The sequence below is a fragment of the Hibiscus syriacus genome, unplaced genomic scaffold (genome assembly GCF_006381635.1).
Source record: "Hibiscus syriacus cultivar Baekdansim isolate YM2019G1 unplaced genomic scaffold, ASM638163v2 tig00110678_pilon, whole genome shotgun sequence".
Classification (NCBI taxonomy): Eukaryota; Viridiplantae; Streptophyta; class Magnoliopsida; order Malvales; family Malvaceae; genus Hibiscus; species Hibiscus syriacus.
Genome location: NW_024062822.1, coordinates 2,528,718 through 2,549,150, shown reverse-complemented (window position 1 = coordinate 2,549,150; position 20,433 = coordinate 2,528,718). Strand labels below are relative to the sequence as shown.

Genomic DNA, 20,433 nt, shown 5'->3' with positions numbered 1-20,433 from the left:
ATAAAACCGTTCCAACCTCCGTATCCGAATTGGTATAACATCAACGTTTATTGTAAATATCATGCTGGAGTTCAAGGACATACCATTGAGAATTGTCTTGCCTTCAAACGTCGAGTCCAAAGTCTTTTGGATCAGGGAATCTTGCAGTTTATAATAAATGATCAACCTAGTTTGGTAATTGAAAATCCTACCAGATCAACACTAAATGTATTCAAAGGTAATAGCATCAGTAGGGACGTCCAGAAGGAAGAAGATTTGTTGAGATTCGAAGCCCAAATATGTCATTTGAATGATCAAAACGATAAATTGAGCACCGAAATGGAAAACATACAGGAAGATTTCCAGAAGGTCAGTCAAGCCTTTCAAAATGCTGATATAGGGAACACCCCAGAAGAGTGGATAACAGGGGTCACCAAACTGAAGAAGAACTGTAACATACATGAAAGACGAGCCAAGAAGTTTTATCATAATTCACGAGTTACAGAAGAAAGATGCAATATGTCTGTTAGTGAATTGAAAAGATGTCAAGTCAAAAATCAAAGGTTAAATAGTGCTATGACCAACATGGAAGCATCATATCAGATTCATCAGCTTGAAATCGATACTGAATTAAAAGCCACTATGGCCAAGAGCAAAACATTGAAGAAATGTGTAGATGATTATGGAGATCTTGTACGAGAACTTTTTGAACATAAAGATTCTCTCACAAGAAAAAATGAACAACATTGTTTACAACTTCGAGAATTGACACAAAGGATGAAGGAAAAAGACAATGTCATGAATGAAGCTGCTGCTCAAGCAAACAATGTGGCTCATAAGCTGGTGGACTTAGCTGGCTTCACGAAAGAGTTAAAGCAGATGGATAACTCCACACCTGAGTATAAGTGGAAGTTAGTTTGGCTTTTAAGTGAAATAGAGAAATTAGGAGTGAAAGCTATTCCCTACATGTAAAAGTTTTGTTTGATGTACCGAAACTTTTGTGTTCAATGAAATCTGTTCTAAGATGATCACTCTTGAGTAACACTTTTTCATACATGCATTTACATTTTGTATCTGTGCATTTTCATTTTGTATTCTTACTTTTTACATCTTTGCATTACACAGTTTGCATTCTTATTTTTGCATTTATGCATTTTTGCATTTACATTACATTTTTTTAGTATTGTTATATACATTAATTATAAAAACATGTTAATAATTAATGAAAGGTTTTGTAACAGTAAAACTAAGGTCATTCATTCATTTTACTTTACCATCATCATGAAAACAATGGAGCAATCTTATGAGGGACTACAAGATCAGTGGCTAGAACAATTGACAGGGTTACCTCATGATATAAGGAAAGAAACATCAGATTCAGTACCAGATGGATCAAATCAAATTATTCAGTGTGTGGCATCTGATAAAGAAAAGATAATTGCTAAAGAGCAACCATGCTATCAGAATGAAGAGTCAAGAAGGATATACTCTGGGGCATCCCACTTGAACTTAAAGAATAGCCTTGTTCATTATTCACAATATGAGGAAAGATTTAAGAGGATGGATGAAGCAATCAAAAATATGAAATGTGTTGATAATTCCCACAAAGAACTAGAAGAAAGAGAACTCAGTTTGGTGCCACACTTGGTTATTCCCCACGATTTCAAAATGCCTGATTTTGAGAAATATGATGGCACCAGTTGTCCCTTAATCCATTTAAGAATGTTTTACAGAAAAATGGAAGGATATTTAAGTTCTGATGATCTGTTAATTCACTATTTCCATGATAGCCTTATTAGCCCAGCAGTAGTCTGGTATAATCAGTTGACCCAAGAACAGATCAAGAGATGGGTTAATCTAGCTGATGCATTTTTGGGACAATATCGGTATGTTAAAGGCTTAGCTCCAACACGTATGGATCTTCGAAGAATAAAGAAGAAAACCAATGAAAGATTTCAAGAATATACCTTAAGATGGAGAGGAGTGGCAGCACAAGTTCAACCTCCCATGTTAGAAGAAGAGATATCACATATGTTTCGGGATTCTATTCCCGCTCCTTTCTGCGAGTTAATGCAGGCAAATCCGACGAAGGAATTCAAGAATCTTATGACAAGTGGAGATTTAATTGAGAATGTAATCAGTGAAGAAAATTCAAAAGTCACATCCAAGAGCCTGATGGATCAAAAAGCAAAAGCTGATCATGTGAATGAATGTTGCATCCAGAGTCCTCGCAATTACAAAAGAAAAAGAGCAAGTAACTGTTCGAATCGACCAAAGAAAATCATGCGATCAAGAAAAACTTTAGAAGTGTTCCAAACTTCCATTTCAGACTTGTATCCTCATTTGGTTAAAGGTCAATACATCACACCAAGACCAACTAAAGTGACATCAAACCCTTCTGCTCATAGTTATGATCAACATAATGTTTGTAATTTCCACTTGGGGGTAAAGGGGCATTCTACATGCAATTGTAGGCCACTGTTAAAAGAAATTGAGATGCTTGTTGACAAAGGGGCTTTGACACAAGAAATGATCAAGAAATAGAGGGCAAATGAAGAAAAGAACCCTGATCCTATTACATACCTAACATTATAGGAGTAATGAGGCATGATGCATAAACAAGTGGAACTGTTATCTACCACTGTAGTACTTTCTATTTTCAGCATTTTGTTTGAACTTCTTTTTTTTTGTTCCTTTCCCCACCTTTTGTGCAATAAATAAATGTGTATTGCTTTTATGGTTATGAGCAAGGAATCAGGTTTTAACCTTGAGATTATTGAGTATCAAGTAGATTAAATATTCTTTTAATTTTTCAAAAGTTATAGATCTTTGGCAAGTGGTAAAATTATATCTTCCATATCCAATGCCAATTACTCGACCCTTACCAAAACCAAATCCTGACACTACATTTATCTGAGACTCTGAAGTAATGTCTCCACCTGTTTTTGAGACACAAACTCTAAATGTTTACTTTTTCGAGTAGAGTTGATCGATTCATTATACTACCTTCCACCATATATACGATTTCAAAAGTCACCTATTTGTCCTTCCAAACACAAAACCACCATAAACCAAATAACCTCAAAAGAACCAAACTATCAATTATCCGTGAATCTTACTACAAGAAGAGACGAGATGAGGCATCATGAACCAACTCATTGAACATAATTTCGAGTGATTGGGGCATAGTCAAAGAAGAAGGGGAAAGTGATTGATTGAAATAAATATATCATGCATTGATTACATTTTTCATGTAAGTAAAGTTAATCTTGAATATTCATCCCCCTGGATATACATCTTTTTACAAGGACTTCTATGTATGAGATGACTAAACTTCGCGCACAGATCAAGCACGCCAACTCAGTGTCATATCGCCCAAAGCAGAATGGGGCATTTGCAGGAGCAAATAAGAACCTTAAGAGGATCATTACAAAGACCACTGAAGCTTACAAGGATTGGCACGAGAATCTACCTTTTGCCTTATATGCATATTGAATTACTGTGTGAACATTTATTGGGGCAACACCTTATTGTTTAGTCCATGGGATGGAAGCATTATTGAAGTTAAGATCCCATCATTTTGTATCCTAAAGGAGGACAAATTGGAGAAGACTGAATGTATCTAAGCTCGATTTAATCAATTAAACCTTATTGATGAGAATCAATTGAAAGCTATTTACCATGAGCAAATACATTATAAACGGACAAAGGAAATACATCCAAGAGAATTCCAAGAGGATGATCTAGTGCTGAAAAAGATTTTGCCTATACATAAAGATTTTCGGGGAAAATGGATGCCTAATGGGGAAGGGCCATACGTTGTAAAAAAAAACCTTTTCCGGAGAAGCGTTGATCTTGGCAGAAATAGATGGGAAAGTTCTGAGAAACCAAATAAACTTAGATTCTGTCAAGAAATATTATACTTGAAGAAGGAAAAAGGACAAAAAGGAAAAAGAGGTATTCAAAACAGTTGAAGTCTTATACTCATCCAACAAAGAAAGAAAAAAGAAAAATCCAGCAAAGAAAGAAAAAAAAAAGGAAAAAAAAGGAGAAATTGAATCAAGATGGGTGACTCCAGAGAGCCTCATGTTACAAGATGGATCAAGTACAATTAATTCAGATATTCATATTCAACAAGAAGATCAAGAAATGATGAAAATATAAAAAAAATGGAAATGAATCCAAAATTTGGCAGTCTAGAGGGATCCGGATGATGGAAAAATCCCCAGCAAGGCAAATCCAAGTCAAGCAAAGCAAGATTGAAGGCATCCAATTAAGAGAGAATATCTTTAGAATTCATTCCGCCTCTCAAGATTGATTTTTATTTGCAAAAATTGGTTTTTAAAATCTTTAATGCATGATATAAAAAATGATAAAAGGGGGGTTCAAGATGTAAATAACATCTTGAAAGCAAAGGAAGATTCGAGTTGAAAACCTGAAAAGGCGGCTTGAATATTGAATGGTGCAACAACGACATAAGAGATGATCTTAAGCTCTTAATGAAGCACCACACATCTCAAAAACATTCCTGAGATTCTAGAAACGAGAAGTATCTCTACAAGATGAGCATAACAACTATTTCTTCAAGTTAGTGGAAGCCCGAAGTGACATACTGAACCAACTTGAAAGAACCTACTTTACCAAAATCAACCTACACCTCAAATCAGTCAATAATTTTGACACTTGCCATAGGACTATGATTTTTGAAAGTGTAGTTGATTTATTTGATATTCATTAAACTCATTGTTTATGATTCGATTATATTATGAACCTGAAAGGGGTAATACTTTGCAAAATTCTTTCATTCTTCAATAAAGAAAGGAGAAAAAACATTTTCAAACAGGACAGTCTCAAATGAGGAAGGTCTTTAAAGCAATTGTTGCTTATTCTACCTCTGTTGTAGAAAAAGAATGAACGAGGCCAGAAGAATGAAGCACTTCACATTTTTGAAGGCAAGTGGTCCAAGAAGCCAGAAAGTCTGGAGAATTGAACTTGTGACACTCCCCTATAACATTATTAGCAGCTCATTAAGAAAGATTATCGTTTATCTCATGCTGAGGGCGATAAGCATCACCAGACAGATTATTTTCCCCAACCATCAATTCATGTTCTCTAGAAGATTACATCATAAAACCATGAATAAGTCACTACCTGCACTCCGGATTCCAAAAGTTGAAGATAACAAGTTTTACCATCAACTAAACCTTTCCATGGTTAGGGAAGAGTGGGATATGGCAGTGTGTATTTTGGAGCAACAGAAGAGACAGCCGTCGTAGCAGTCATTGCAAGAAAATGCACCAACAAAAATATTCTAGTTTATCCTGATGATGTTTATTTCTTCCAGTAAGGTTGTTACGCTGGATACCACCGACAGCAAGGTCGAATTCGACAAATCTACTCATCAATTGCTCCAACCGATCATCATTTAGTTCTTGCACATCTGTTTTTAAAAGTATGCTAAGACAGTAGAAGGCGACCTTTGCATCACTGATCCCAGAAAAGAGACAGGACATTGATACCACCATGGAACATGTCTCTATACAGATCCTCATGTATGGTTTTTAGGGAAACCTAGAAGTATTTCCACCTCATCAGGTTCAAGTGGAGTAGCTTTATTCATTCCAACCCATACCAGATTCCATTTTCAGCACTCATCAAGAACATACTTTTGGACACTTGAAGGTGGCTCATTGTCATAAGCTTTAAGAGCCTTACAGATCCTTACTGTCAATTTGGCACTTCATGTACATGTTTATAAACAGTTCAACTTTGTTCTTGGATCCCAGGAAGGCCATCATTTCTTTGTCAATGGAAAAGCATCATGTATGGCACATGAAGGAAGTAGAATAAGAGGAAATCTGTTCTCAATTGGCAGATTATGAACATAGCCCATTTTCAGTGTAGCAGTATGAAAATACTTTGAATCTACAAGTTTTGGTTTTACAACATCAGTACTTTGACATTTCAGTCCAAACATTAACTGGAACAAGTGCCACGTTCTCATAGTAGAAATAAGAAGACCCAATAGCATCTTCTGGAAGTGTTCTTTGAGTTATCTGATCTGGTTCGGTAGGAACCTCAGAACCAATCATTAGAATTGAAAGATGAACTGCATGATCGTCTTCATTAAGAAGCTTCTTTTCAAGCTTCCTATGCTTCTTCCTTTTCAAAAATCATAGCCCAAGTTTCGCCTTTGCTTGTAATTGGGGTCATTGTATAATGAATTCCTACCTTCTACTGGAAGAAGTACGTCAGCAGCCTTAGCCATTTGATCAGCACATATAAAATCTGTCAACTCTGCAATTGATGAATCTGGACCACATCTCTCCATGGCTATTGAAGCCTCAGCCTCTGAGAATCCCATTTTTGTCAAGTATAACAGTTTACTCTCCTCATTAGAATCAGAATTCAAGATTTCCTCAATATCAGAAGAACTATCAATATTTGTGAAATCATCCTGAAATATCGCTTCATAATCAGATGAGTTGTTATCAGAATCAACATATTGCATGGGTGCAGATTTTTCAAAAGCCTGTACCACTGTATATGTAGTCTTGCCATTGCATCAGATTACTGTTCGCATAAATTGGTTTCTCTCCCACAGAAAAGTATATTTTAGAGATGGCCTTCACTGAAAGATGATAAGCCACTGTGTCAGCCTGGAATGGATTACCAAGCTATTTATACTGCTCTGTCTGACTAAATCCCTCCAGATACAGAAAATAGTCACCTCATTCAAAAGTCACAAATCTTAGACGTTTTTGTCAGAATGATTGAGTACTTCTTAAGTTTGTGACAACATGAAGAGAATTTCTCCACTTACTTGACAATACTACTGTTTAGTAACACCAGAATGAGAGTATTCAAGATAAACAGATTTAGGGCACGAATAAAGCTATAAGTACCTACAACAGTTCATTGTCAAAATTGGACCTCGTGGGGATCATGACATTTCAGTTAAACAGACATTGAGAGTGAATCAGACAGATCTATATGGACATCTTGAGGTCCCATTTCAACCAGAAATAGAATATTGGGGCATTTTGAAGGTTCACAGCAATATGAATATTTGAGCATTTTGAAGGCTCATCTCAACAAGAAGTAATATTGAGCATACTTTTAGCATCTGCATCAGCAAATATTGGGGCATTTTAAAGGTTTCTACAGACATATCCATGTGGGGTATTTTGAAGGCTCAAATTAACAAGAAGCAAATATTGGGGCATGCTGAAAACCTTTTTTTTCAATCAGAATCAGGAATGTTGATGTATCTTGAATGTTTATATCAGCAAAATGCTGGGGCATGCTGAAAGCCTTTTTCAATCAGAATGAGGAATGTTGATGTATTCTGAACATTCGTATCAGTAATTGTTGGGGCATGCTGAAGGCCCACATCATCATGTGTCAAGATCATTGACTTGAACAAATATTTCCAATGAGACATAAAGATATGAAGAATGAAAATGACGAAACAGTAACAGTCGAGCTAACCATACATAATTGCTTCGTTCATCAGGCAGTTGCATTAGGGTCCTGTTGTTGAACAAATATCTACTCAGCAAGTATGGTTTCAAATACCTAATCTTTTTAACCATGTGTCACATAACAGTGTGTTCTTTATTAAGCTACATCATGATTGCATGGATAAAGATGGTCCCCAGACAGACTACTCGATCCAGAGTTCAGTTCCTCAAAATCTCGGCTTTGAATTTTGCATTCTGTGTATCGATGATGATTGGAAATATTTTTTTTGATTCCTGGCAGTTAGTTTCAACCATAATGTTGAGATTATAAATCTGTTTTTCACATCAGTTTTGCTTACTTTACGACATTGAAGAAAGAGGCTCAGCTTACATATATTACCCATTCCCGTTGTTATTGGGATCATCATTGCTAGCCAGGGTGAACTGAGTTTTCATCTATTTTGGTTTTATCATGAGTGTTTCATCCCCAGCGGCAAGAATTCCATGAACCTCTTTCTGTACATGGCCCCTATAGCTGATGTGTTTCTAATTCCTACAACGCTCATTACAGAAGAAAACATGATCAATATCACACTTGCCCTTGCCCGAGATGATATCAAGATCAGTTGGTATCTTTTATTCAACTCGACACTAGCATATATCGTGAATTTGACCAACGTTTTGGTCATACCAACATTATACTTGAATTCCTATTAAGTTTTGTTCTCAAGTGGTATTGTGACGTCATTCAAAAACTTTGAACAATAGGTAAAAAGCTTCAATAATTGAGAAATTTGAGCAGAAGCCACAGAAAAGGATAAATGTATTTGTCAAATGCTTTACGAACATCTGAGTAGAAGCCACAGAAAAGGATAAATGTGTTGTCAAGTGTTTTACATCCCACAGAAAAGGATGAATGTGTTGTCAAGTGTTTTACATCTCGACAGAAACCACAGGAAAAGATGAATGCACTATCAAATGTTTTACGAACCTGCTATTCTGATACTGAACCAATGTTGCGATCATATGGTTTCTAGTTATTGATCCAAGATGAAGTTTGTCTTCTTCAACCCCAAGATTAGAAGTGAGATATGATGAAAATTTCTTTCCACAGAAAGAGAGCTGAAATTTTAACAACAAGAAACTAGTGGTACCAATTAAGGTTGAACTACAGGTTGTTGTTAAGCATCTCGACATGATATGGTCCAAGTTGCCTTATTCAAGATCTGATTTAAATATGGGGACATGAAAGGAATTGAGATAAATTCTCCTTATGATGTGTTTCAAGAGTCAAATCAGAACAGACTCTACTCCCCTAATTAATCCCCGCTGAGTCACATATCTACATCTACACTCTTCAAAGATGATAGATTCTCTTTTCAAAAATGAAAGCTTTATGGGATTTCTACACAAACTCCAAGCAAATAAAGTTGGTTTTATCCAAGACAAAATGGAGCATCAGGGTCATAATTTTGACTACGACAAGAGTTCCACAAGTGAAACATTTCTTCTGAGACTTAAATGAAGCAAAGAAAATGCAAAGATACAAGTTGATCAGATGATTATGTAAAAATGCAAGCTTGACAGCATAAGTTTCTACACTGATATCCAGAGGTAACCATGGCAATAAATGATGAAGTGAAGGAAGACCAAGTTCACCACTTTGAAGTCAAATAAAGATTGCATCAACATTCATGCATTCATAAGAATATCATTTACACAATATACAATGCATTACATTGATACATCTGAGTGCATTTAAACATAAAGTTTTACAGATCTTCAGAAGAACAAGAAGATTCATGGAAAAAATACCTTACACGAAGAAGGTATTCAAAACCATAAATACAGGAATCATGCAAACATCTGAAGAAGAGATGGATGCAATCCACAAAAATGAATATTATCTTGAGATTGGGGTATGTTACCTAATTGACTTGTTATTTTGAAAAAATAATGAGAAAATGATTTCCATAGTTTCTCATTTTATCTTTTCTAAAATGAAATTGTTGAAAAGTAAGAAAACGATTTCCTTAGTTTTTTTTACTTATTAAACTATTTCCTACATCTGTAAGTCCTACAGTGCATGATGTTTCCAAAAAGCCTTCGGGAGCTTTTTGATGTTTTCAAAGCCTTAGGGTCATCTGTAAGTCCTGTAGTGCATGATGTTTTCAAAAAGCCTTTGGGAGATTTTTGATGTTTTCAAAGCCTTAGGGTCATCTGTAAGTCCTGCAGTGCATGATGTTTCCAAAAAGCCTTCGGGAGCTTTTTGATATTTTCAAAACCTTAGGGTCATCTGTAAGTCCTGCAGTGCATGATGTTTCCAAAAAGCCTTCGGGAGCTTTTTGATGTTTTCAAAGCCTTAGGGTCATCTGTAAGTCCTGCAGTGCATGATGTTTCCAAAAAGCCTTCGGGAGCTTTTTGATGTTTTCAAAACCTTAGGGTCATTTGTAAGTCTTGCAGTGCATGATGTTTCTGAAAAGCCTTCGGGAGCTTTTTGATATTGTTATTTTGAAAAAATAATGAGAAAACGATTTCCATAGTTTCTCATTTTTATCTTTTCTAAAATGAAATTGTTGAAAAGTAAGAAAACGATTTCCTTAGTTTTTTTTACTTATTAAACTATTTCCTACATCTGTAAGTCCTGCAGTGCATAATGTTTCTAAAAAGCCTTCGGGAGCTTTTTGATGTTTTCAAAGACTTAGGGTCATCTGTAAGTCCTGCAGTGCATGATGTTTCCAAAAAGCCTTCGGGAGCTTTTTGATGTTTTCAAAACCTTAGGGTCATCTGTAAGTCCTGCAGTGCATGATGTTTATAAAACGCCTTCGGGAGCTTTTTGATATTGTTATTTTGAAAAAATAATGAGAAAACGATTTCCATAGTTTCTCATTTTATCTTTTCTAAAAATGAAATTGTTGAAAAGTAAGAAAACGATTTCCTTAGTTTTTTTACTTATTAAACTATTTCCTACATCTGTAAGTCCTGCAGTGCATAATGTTTCCAAAAAGCCTTCGGGAGCTTTTTGATGTTTTCAAAGCCTTAGGGTCATCTGTAAGTCCTGCAGTGCATGATGTTTCCAAAAAGCCTTCGGGAGCTTTTTGATGTTTTCAAAGCCTTAGGGTCATCTGTAAGTCCTGCAGTGCATGATGTTTTTAAGACCTCTGGAATGATGTTTTCAACATTTCAGTTTTACTCAAAAGAAGTCAAAATTATTATTAAAATTAAAATTATTATTATTTATTATTATTATTATTATTAATATTATTTATTATTATTATTATTATTATTATTATTATTATTATTATTTATTATTTATTATTAATTACAAGACCAAATTGAAGGCCCAATCAATCGACCCAGACCAAAATAAAACCCTAAACATTTAGGGTTTTAGCTAGGGTTTCTAACCCTAGCGCCACAGCCGCCTCTCCAGCTGCCAGAGACCATTACCGACGGTCAGATGCCAGATGCTCGAACCCGCTACAGCCACGAAGCCGCCGCCTCGCCAGAAGCCTCCAGAAGCCAGCTGCCCCCCCACACGTCGCGGCAATGGGGTGAGTCACCACATAGCTCGGTGACTCACCGAACTTCCCCCTCTGGACCGATCCGAGCATGGCTCCGTGGTGGCTATAAAAGCCACCGGATCCTGCAAAACGAAAAAGGAGGAAGAACCGGAGAAAAACAGAAACAAGAGCAAAAAAATATACCAAACATCCCAATCAACAACAACGAAGCAACCAGAAAAAAATCGAGAGAAAAGAGAGGAGAAACCCTTACGGAGGAAGCAGAACCACCGGAGAACACCAAACATCGCCGAAGTACCGAAAATACCGAAGGTATTTTCTTAGATCTAGGAAATTCCAGGGACTTTTAGGGAAAATAGATGCCGGATTTGGCCTTAGAACGGTGAGATTTATATCCTAGGGTATTTTAAAAAAATTTCCAGCCACCGTTGACGGTGGCCGGCGCCGGAGTGCGACTGCCGGTCGGAGACCGTGTTCTCTCCGGTGAGGGAAATAATAGAGAGAATGGAGAGAATTCTCTTCTCTCTCAGCTAGAGAGAGAAGAGAAATGAGAAGAAATGAGAGCTGGCCCGAAGGGCCAGCCGTTTGGGATATTTTATACCCGATACAAAACGACGTCGTTTTATAATGAAACGGTGCGTTTTAAGAAGAGGGTAAACCCTGTTCGCAATGCTCCAAGTTTGTAATCATTACAATTTAGTCACTGAAATTGATTTTTGATTATTTTAGTTTAGTCTTATAATTTTATTTTATTTTAATTTAGTCCTTACCTGTATTATGCATATATTTAGGTTAAATGCCTTATTTAGTCCTTCATAATTTTTTTAATTTATTTTTTAACCCGAATTAATTAAATAGGGTTAAATTACATTATTAGCATTAAGTTTTTTGTTAATTCGAATTATGCCCTTTAATTTTGATATTTTACTTTTTTAGTCACCAAGATTTTGTTTCTTTTCATTTTGATCCTGATTGTTTTTATATATTTTGCAATTTAATATTATTACTTTTAAATTTATTTTAAATATTATTTATTTATAATATTAATTTGTTATTACTTTTATATTATTATTATTTTCATATTAGTCACATAAATAAATAAATAATAATAATATATATATATATATATATATATATATTAAATAATAATGTATATTTATTTTCAATATCAAAGAAAATGGCAGTTTTAAAACAACTGAATGTCCTATTCTGGTATTTTAAATAATTAAACATTATAAAAATTATAATTTAGTTTTATTTAAATTATTTAAATTTTAATATTTATTTTTATCAGAGAAAAGAGCTGTCTTAAGGCACCTAGAAGTACTTTTCTGATATTTCTAAATAAATAAATATTTTTATAAATATATTTAAATTAATATATTTTCTTAAAAATTATAGTAATGAAATTTGAAATAACATAATTATAAATTAAATATATTTGAATTTTTAAAATTCTATTATTAGAGACAATTTATAATTAAAAAGTACAAATTTTGAGCGTTGTAGGGGTGCTAATCCTTCCCTAAACGTAACCGACCACGAATCCCTTTTTATTTCTAAAAAGAACGAATTTTTGGTTAAACGCATATCAGTTTATCTTTTAACTGATGTTTTCTTAAAAAACTCTTTTAAAAGGTAATTTTTAGGTATTCGACATACCTAACCCAAAAGGCCGATGGCGACTCCCAAACCATTTTTTTAATTATTTTGTATCGACATTATTTTTCCCGCCAAGTAAAAATTCGTGCCCGGACGAAAACCGGTTACGACAACAAGTTGATATTGTTATTATCGCTCTTTTTTCCATTCAACATTATTGTTCATATATACCTAAAAATCTTGTTTGTTGTTGATGAGAAGCAACCTAGATATTACTCATGCTAAGGTTGAAGTTACTGAAACATCTGATATGAAGCCTTCTGGTTAGTTTCAAATCAAGTTGTTTTAAATGTGCAACAAGAAGAAGAAGAAGAAGAAGAAGAAGAAGAAGAAGAAGAAGAAGAAGAAGAAGAAGAAGAAGAAGAAGAAGAAGAAGAAGAAGAAGAAGAGTAGGAGGAGGAGTTGACTTAAAAAGAAGAGTTGACGTAAGAAGAGTTGCCCAATTTTTTTAAAAAAATTAGGTTACACATGACAATTCCGTTAAAGGTTAACAGTAACTAACAGAAGGGACTTAAACCGAACATATTGATAACGTAAGGGACTAAGCGTACTTAATTAAAAAATCGGTGACCAAAGTTGGTCAGACTAAAAATAAAAGAGACTATTGGCATAGTTTACCCAATATTAATCTGAAGTTCAAAATTGGGTAAAGTTCATGAAACACTAATGGCAGATAAAACCAAAATTCATTTTACAATTTCTCAGTTTACCTCTCGCTTTGGCTTATATTATATATACTTACCGTTCTCTTCTATACTCATAGGGATGACCTAGAAGTTTTGGATGAGTCTCTATGAAACATTTCTTCGCACTATCGGTGTTGAAAGGCCCTACACAAAAGACCATGCATTTGACGCCCTTCCGTTAAGCACCTCCACAAAGAAAGAAGAAGAAAAAGAAGAAGAGGAAGAAGAAACACGTGGGTGTTTTTGGACATCTCCACAAAGAAGAAGAAGAAGAAACATGTGGGTGTTTTTGGACATCTTCACAAAGAAGAAGAAGAAACACATGGGTATTTTTGATTTTTTTTAATTTTTAATTGTCAACTCAGACTTTAGTTAATGAGTGAATGGATATTAATGGTTGAGAAACTTAAATTGGATGGACTGATAACATAAGGAACTGAACGTACTTAATTAAAAAATTAATGATCAAAATTAGGTCAGATCGAAAAGAAATGTGACTAATGGCATAATTTATCCTAAATTAATTTCTGAATCAGACCAATAAGCATAAATTTGGCCCAACACTAGGGAGAAAAAAATTGTCAACCCAGTCTCCCGACTTTTAGACCCATAACGGTATCCAAAATCTGAAAACTCCCAAGTCTTTTTCCCTCCCGCCAACCAAAACAATGGCACTTCTCGGCAACGACGGACGCGGCTACGACCTAGTTCGACTGCTGGAGTCGTGCGGCATTTGGAGAGAATGGCCGGGAGACTCAACGTACGCCTCTTTCGTTCGTTTTCTCTCCTCCCCTTCGGCGTGGGAATCGTTCATGTGCGTTGACGATTCAGTGTCTAGGGCTCAAATCCATCTCCAGCTCAGGTGGAGCCCTCTTGTTTGATAAAGCCACCATCGCTCTCTTCCTCAGATCTCATCCTGCCAACGCCGCTAATTCTTCTTCTTCTTCAGTTGCTGTTTCAATGCTTAATCCAAATTGTAAGATGCTTTTTCACAATAACGAACTAACTGAAAGTATTTAGTTATTTGGAAAAAGAAATTATTATTTTTTGCTTCGGCTAGATTTACAATTGCACGGTGATGACGTGTACTTTACTTTGGAGGGGTCGTCACATGATGGTGGTGCTGCATCTAATACGGCACCCTCCAAGATCTGATTTTTCTCTTTACTTCAATGTTCAGCTTTACAGTTTATTGCTCAAGTGTTTCTATCAGTGATTAATGGAAACAAACTTATTTTGTATTTCAAACAACTGAGTGAATGGTGAAAACTAATTATCACTTCGGTTATAGTAATTTTGTGTATAACTAAAATCATGCACTTGCTTTTAGAAAATTAAAGAAGAGTTAATTTTTTTTTTACTTTTCATTTTTGAGAAGTTGTATTTGATTTTTACAACCAAATGTATTTCCCCTTATGTTTAATCGTAAGTTTTTAATTATTCCATGTTTTTCAGAAACTTCATTTGATTCTTACATCCAACTGATGTTTCCCTTTCTTAAATCCTACTGCATGTCTAACTGAAAGTTTCTAACTATTTCCTGTTTTCTGGAAATCAGTCAAAATTGTCTTTTAGTGCTGTATCGAGGTATGGTGAATCGGAATTGATAGCTTATCCCAGAGACATAGGAACGAAGAGTTGCCAGAGATTTGGTATAATCAATTTATTATGAATTATAAACTTACAAGGCTCTATGTCTTTTGGGGATCGAGAGTCTGAAAAACGTATGCTAGAGAAAATGTCAAATGACTATGTATCTTAGAACGCTCGAGAAGCAAAAGAGAAGACGAGTGGCATTTCAGGATGATCAGTATACGGGATATGGAAATACTGGTCTAGATGGCAATAACTCAGCCGATGATGACACCCCTTTCTTCCTTGAAACAATTTTTACAATGAACTGTGTGCCTGATAGTCCCCTCCCTCCAACAAGCAGAGTGCGGGATAAAAAGGCAATAGAGTCCTACGGAGTTCTCGATACTCTACCACAGGTTTCAAACTGAAGTCCCGTTATAATCGAGAGGCTTGGTATAAGGACTCAGTACCTTAATATGGAACAGGGTGCAAACATAAATAGCAGGAAGACTCCCAAGAAGCATCTTAGTCAGGAGCAAGCATCACAGATTTCTCGAAAGGTCATAGCATGGTTACTGACTGGTGTTGGGTTTGAAGGTGCCACAGAAGCTCCAGTGGAAGTCTTCTCTCCTTTTTTTCAGCTGTCATATTTCTAAACTTGGTCGTAATCTAAAAGCTCTGACTGATAATTACAGAAAACAATGTTCAGCCATTGAACTAATCAGGATGTTCCTTCGAACATCAGGATATAGGTAAATTTGAAATTAAATTCGCTTTACTTTATGGCATTGGTTCTAGTTCACTGTACTGCTTTGAACTTCCCAAAACCGTCATTTTGGTTCTCTAGTTAATTGGTCTAGAATATTATAGAAGAGAATGTATGTTGCGTGGAGTCATTGTCATGTAACCTTTCTGGCACATATGGGTGGAGGAAGAACTTTTGATTTTGATTTCCCTTTAATTTTAAATTCGAACAAATTTTTAGAATAGCCTATGCATAAATTTATGGTTTGAAGTGAATGTACATACAGTACATTTACATCTTCCATGATGACCTGAGAATCATAATTTCAGTATTACGACACTATTATATTAATGCCTTATTTAGACAGTTTCTGACAAAAAGCCCGTTCATCTTGGATAAGAGCTAAACCGCTGGTCTAAAACTCGCCTTTCCCTTTGAATTAGGTTGTTATATATATAATGTATGTACGTATGTATTTATGTCTTTTTGTATGACTTTTCATATTCTCAACTTTTTGATGTTTCATACATCCGTCTCCTTTCTGCACACTTAATTTTATCCCCTTTATATAAAGGTTTCTCTCTTTGATGCATTATCTAACATGATTTTTAATCGCAGTAACTTTGAGGTTCTAGCTGAACTTGTCAAATATAGTACCAGGAACTTAGTGCAGCAAACATAGCAACAAAAAATGCGTGCAATCCAGTAACAGTTGCAGCCACAGCACCAAAATGCTCTTCGAATGGCCCAGCATGTATGTATAGTTTCTGTCACTAGACTTGGATTTATCATTAGCAAGCTGGATTTTTATGGTTACAAGTTTCTCTGAGATCTTTATGGACTTTTTCTGATTTTACTGTTGTCATTGTCTTTGGGGAGATTACATTGGATTCTTTGAGTGTGCAGCAATTGGTTTGTGGAGTTATGGATGAAAACGTAGAAGAGATGCTCCTTGATTTAACTTATCTCCTGTGTTGCGTTCTTTACCTTTTTAAAGAAGTCTTTTGCATGTTATGCTCTACTTAACAACAATTGTTCGCTAATTTGATGGTGTAGCTTCAAATGACAAGACAAATGCATCCGCAGTTGCAGCAAATGGTTCATTCTCAAAACTAATCATTTCAGCAGCAGCAGTTGGAAAGAATCCTCAGGCACCACCCATCCACCGCCCGTCCTGGTATGGATATGGCAGATAAAGACAGACTTTTTATGCAAGTCAAGCTTGAAAACCCGTCGGAGCTGCCCACGGATAACAATGTGTTCAATCCTATCAATGCCCGACATCAGCAAATGCTATTCTGTCAGCAGCAACTCCCTGTAAGAAAAGCTTGGTTGGAGAATTTAAAAATATTCTAACTAGATAATATGCTGAATTTTAACATCTTTCATTTATGCATTCAGGAACATGAGTATTGTTAGAGCTCCTCCGGTGAAGGTCGAAGGTTTGTCAGAATTGATGGGTGGGGATACCACCTTGAAGCACAAATCCGAGGTAAATAAGCTGACCTTGCCGACCACCATCACGTAAGTACTTTTCGAAGTACGGAGCAGCTGGCTTCGACGTTTTGTATAATTTTTTTGTTAGAAAGATAAGATGCTATGTTTCTATGTCTACAATGTGTACAGTTCGAACCATTGATGATCTTAGAAAGTTTGAATTCATTAATGCCATGAAAAATGCATTTCAATTTGATTTTTTTCTTCTTAACTGTGAATTGTGATGATAAACTATTATTAAATTAAAACCAGTTGAAATCAATTTTCACTAAGGCAGCAGTTCACAGATCGAATATCTGCTTCTTTTTATTATTTTTGAACTCGAATCTTGTTAATTGCTTTACGATTCATATACGCTTCAAAATAAAAGTATGGGTAAACTACTCTGTCGATCAACCAATTATTATCATGTTTTTAATTTAGTCATCAAACTAATTTTTTTTCTGATTTAGTCACTAATGTTATAAAACCTTATAAATTTTGTCATCCATTGTTAAATGATTAATGGAATTATTGACGTGTTTTTATTTTAACCTATAATATTTATCTATTCTATCAATTTGTTCGTAATTATAAATAATTTTATCCTCTTGTATTACAATTTCTATAATCTTCATCATCATATTGCCGATTAAATCCTGTGGTGGCAATCAATTTCTTCTTCTTCTTCTTCTTTTCAATTTAGACCAAAGATGAGTTTTCCTTGGAGTGTTTGAGAAATATTTCAGATTGAATCTTAGAGCCACCTCTAAAAAACTTTCAATAACAAAATTGGTATGATTAAAACCTTAAACACTTTACACATATTTTCATTATGTACGCCAAGCTCAATGACATTATCACTGTAGAGTCTTTTTTTCTTTTCATATGAGATGGGGTTAGCCAGTTAAAATCCTCTAATCTATATGCCAAAATCAAGGGAGTTTTTGGATAATTGAAATCAAGGTTTTATCAGTGAGTACCAACGGTGCCAGCTAGGTTCAATATGGTGCTTTCGAACTGGTTTGATTACGGTAGACTCTTGTGGGCAGGCATGGATTTCTGCAGCAAGGAAATTAAAGCAAACGATTATCTTCCATGATCGATATAAACAAACATAGTTGAAAATTTATTTAGTTACCTGTGGAGCACAATATCCATTTAGTCATCCCTCTCGTGTATGGTACCAAAACCATTGCTTTACTGCTGTTCTGAGTAAATGCTTGCTTCTTTCATATATGGATTACTCTGTGAACGAAGAAGAAAAAGGTTATCAAAGCTCCTTTCTTCATTTAAAAAAAAAAGAGGAAAAAGCGAATGTCTCTCCACTCAATTAGGACATAAATATGTTATCCTATTCTAACAAAAGGGCAAACAAATTAAACAATTGAGCATTGTGGAACCAAAACAAAAAAAAAAAAAATAGAAGTTGAATTGTAAAATATAGGTAATTTCTTCCCAAACTTTGTTAATCAAGTCAAGAAACTGTAAACGCATTCCGTTCAAGTTCTGTAAGATAGGTAAAGTGAGCATAAAGTCAAAAACAGTGAAAGTTGTACGAATAAGGATAGGTAAAGAACATGATTAATGGGGGGGGGGTCAAAAAACGCTAGTATTTGAACAAATATAACAAAAGAAAATGTGTACTTGCCTCAAGATTTTCAGCTATTGATAATTAGATCCACAACCATCACAGCATCATCATACATTCCCAACTCACAGGAACAACTAAGAACAGAATTGTAGGCGTCTACATCAGGAGATATTCCTTGATCTCTCATATGTTCAATTGGCTTTTGTTCTACTACAAATCGGCCAACTCTACAATGCCCTATAATAAGCTTGTTGTAAGTGTTAGCATTGGGTACAGAACCATGTTGACGCATTTTCTCAAATGAATCTAGAGCAGTGTCAAATTCCATTGACTTCCAGACATCAGCGTGATTAACCAACATGACATTTGGAGGCATATTCAATGCAGGACTGCCATCACTTTTCTTTTGTTCCTTCAACAGGTACTTTATTAAGAAAAAGTATGTGTGATGAGAAGGCTCACAGCCAGCATCAAACATTCGTTTGAGAACATCAAATGCAGAATGCATTAATCTCAAGCATCCATATCCATCTAAAAGTAACGTGTATGTAACAGAATAAAAAAGAATCTCTTCTTTGTTCATCCTAATTATCATATCCTCTGCTTCTTTTAGTCTATACAACATTTGCTTTCAAGCTTTTCTCCTTGAGAGAGTAGAGAAGAATATATGCTTCTTCTACCCTATCAACTTTACAAAGGGGATCAATAAGAACACAGTAAGTCCATTGGTCAGGAATCAAGCCATTCTTCATCATCATCTCAAGCAGCCTAAAGGCATCACTTAACTGCCCCATTTTACACTGCCCATGAATTAATGAATTATAAGTGACCTCACTTGGTACTAGCTTAAGTTCAAGCATCTAATCAAGAAATACCATTGCCTCGTGAACAATCTTCTTACAAAACCCAGCTATCAATTTATTATATGTTCGATCATTCGGACAACAATTATTAGATTCCATCATACCCAAAACTTCCAATGCAGCTTCCATCAATCCATTTTTGCAATATCCATCAATTAAAGCATCGTAGGTGACCACACTTGGAACCAGCCCTTTCTCTAACATCCTACCTAACATTTTCCTTGCCTCATTAACCTTATTTTCTTTACATAAGCTATCAATGATTCCCGTATAAGTATGAACGTTCGGCTCACACCCTTTGTCAGACATTTCCTGGAATAATTTGATTCCTTCCAACTTCCTCCCAGCCTCACACAATCCACAAATAATCACTGTATATGTACGAACTGTTGGATAACAGAAGTCTCCCCCATCGCCTCAAACAACTTAATAGCCTCGTCAACCCGTCTAGCCTCACATAGTTCATGAATAAAATTTGTATACAAAACCTCATTTCGTTGACAACCCTTAGTTGGCATCATTCTGAAAATCCTAAATGCGCTATCTACATCCTTATTCCTACAATGCCCCAATATCAAAGAAGTGTAAGTAAATGTACCTGGACTCAATCCAGCCTGCACAATCTTACTAACATAGCATTGAGCCTCAATCGCATTCCCAATCTTACAATAACCATTAACCATAGTATTCCAAGTAAAAACATTAGGCCAAACCTGGTCGTTCAACATCTCACTATAAACAGATTTCATTTCATCAATCATCAAGAATTTTGATAATAACATCATAAAAAAATTGTAGCATCTAACTGAAAGCTTAAATCTGGAATTAAGCTCGTTATCCTTATTCATGTCCATTAGCAATTCTAA

At 35.3% G+C, this 20,433-nt stretch overlaps 1 pseudogene; it reads right to left on the bottom strand.

The window, feature by feature from the left end:
* Nucleotides 1-18,771: 18,771 nt before the first annotated feature.
* LOC120138220 lies at nt 18,772-20,433 on the bottom strand (annotated as a pseudogene).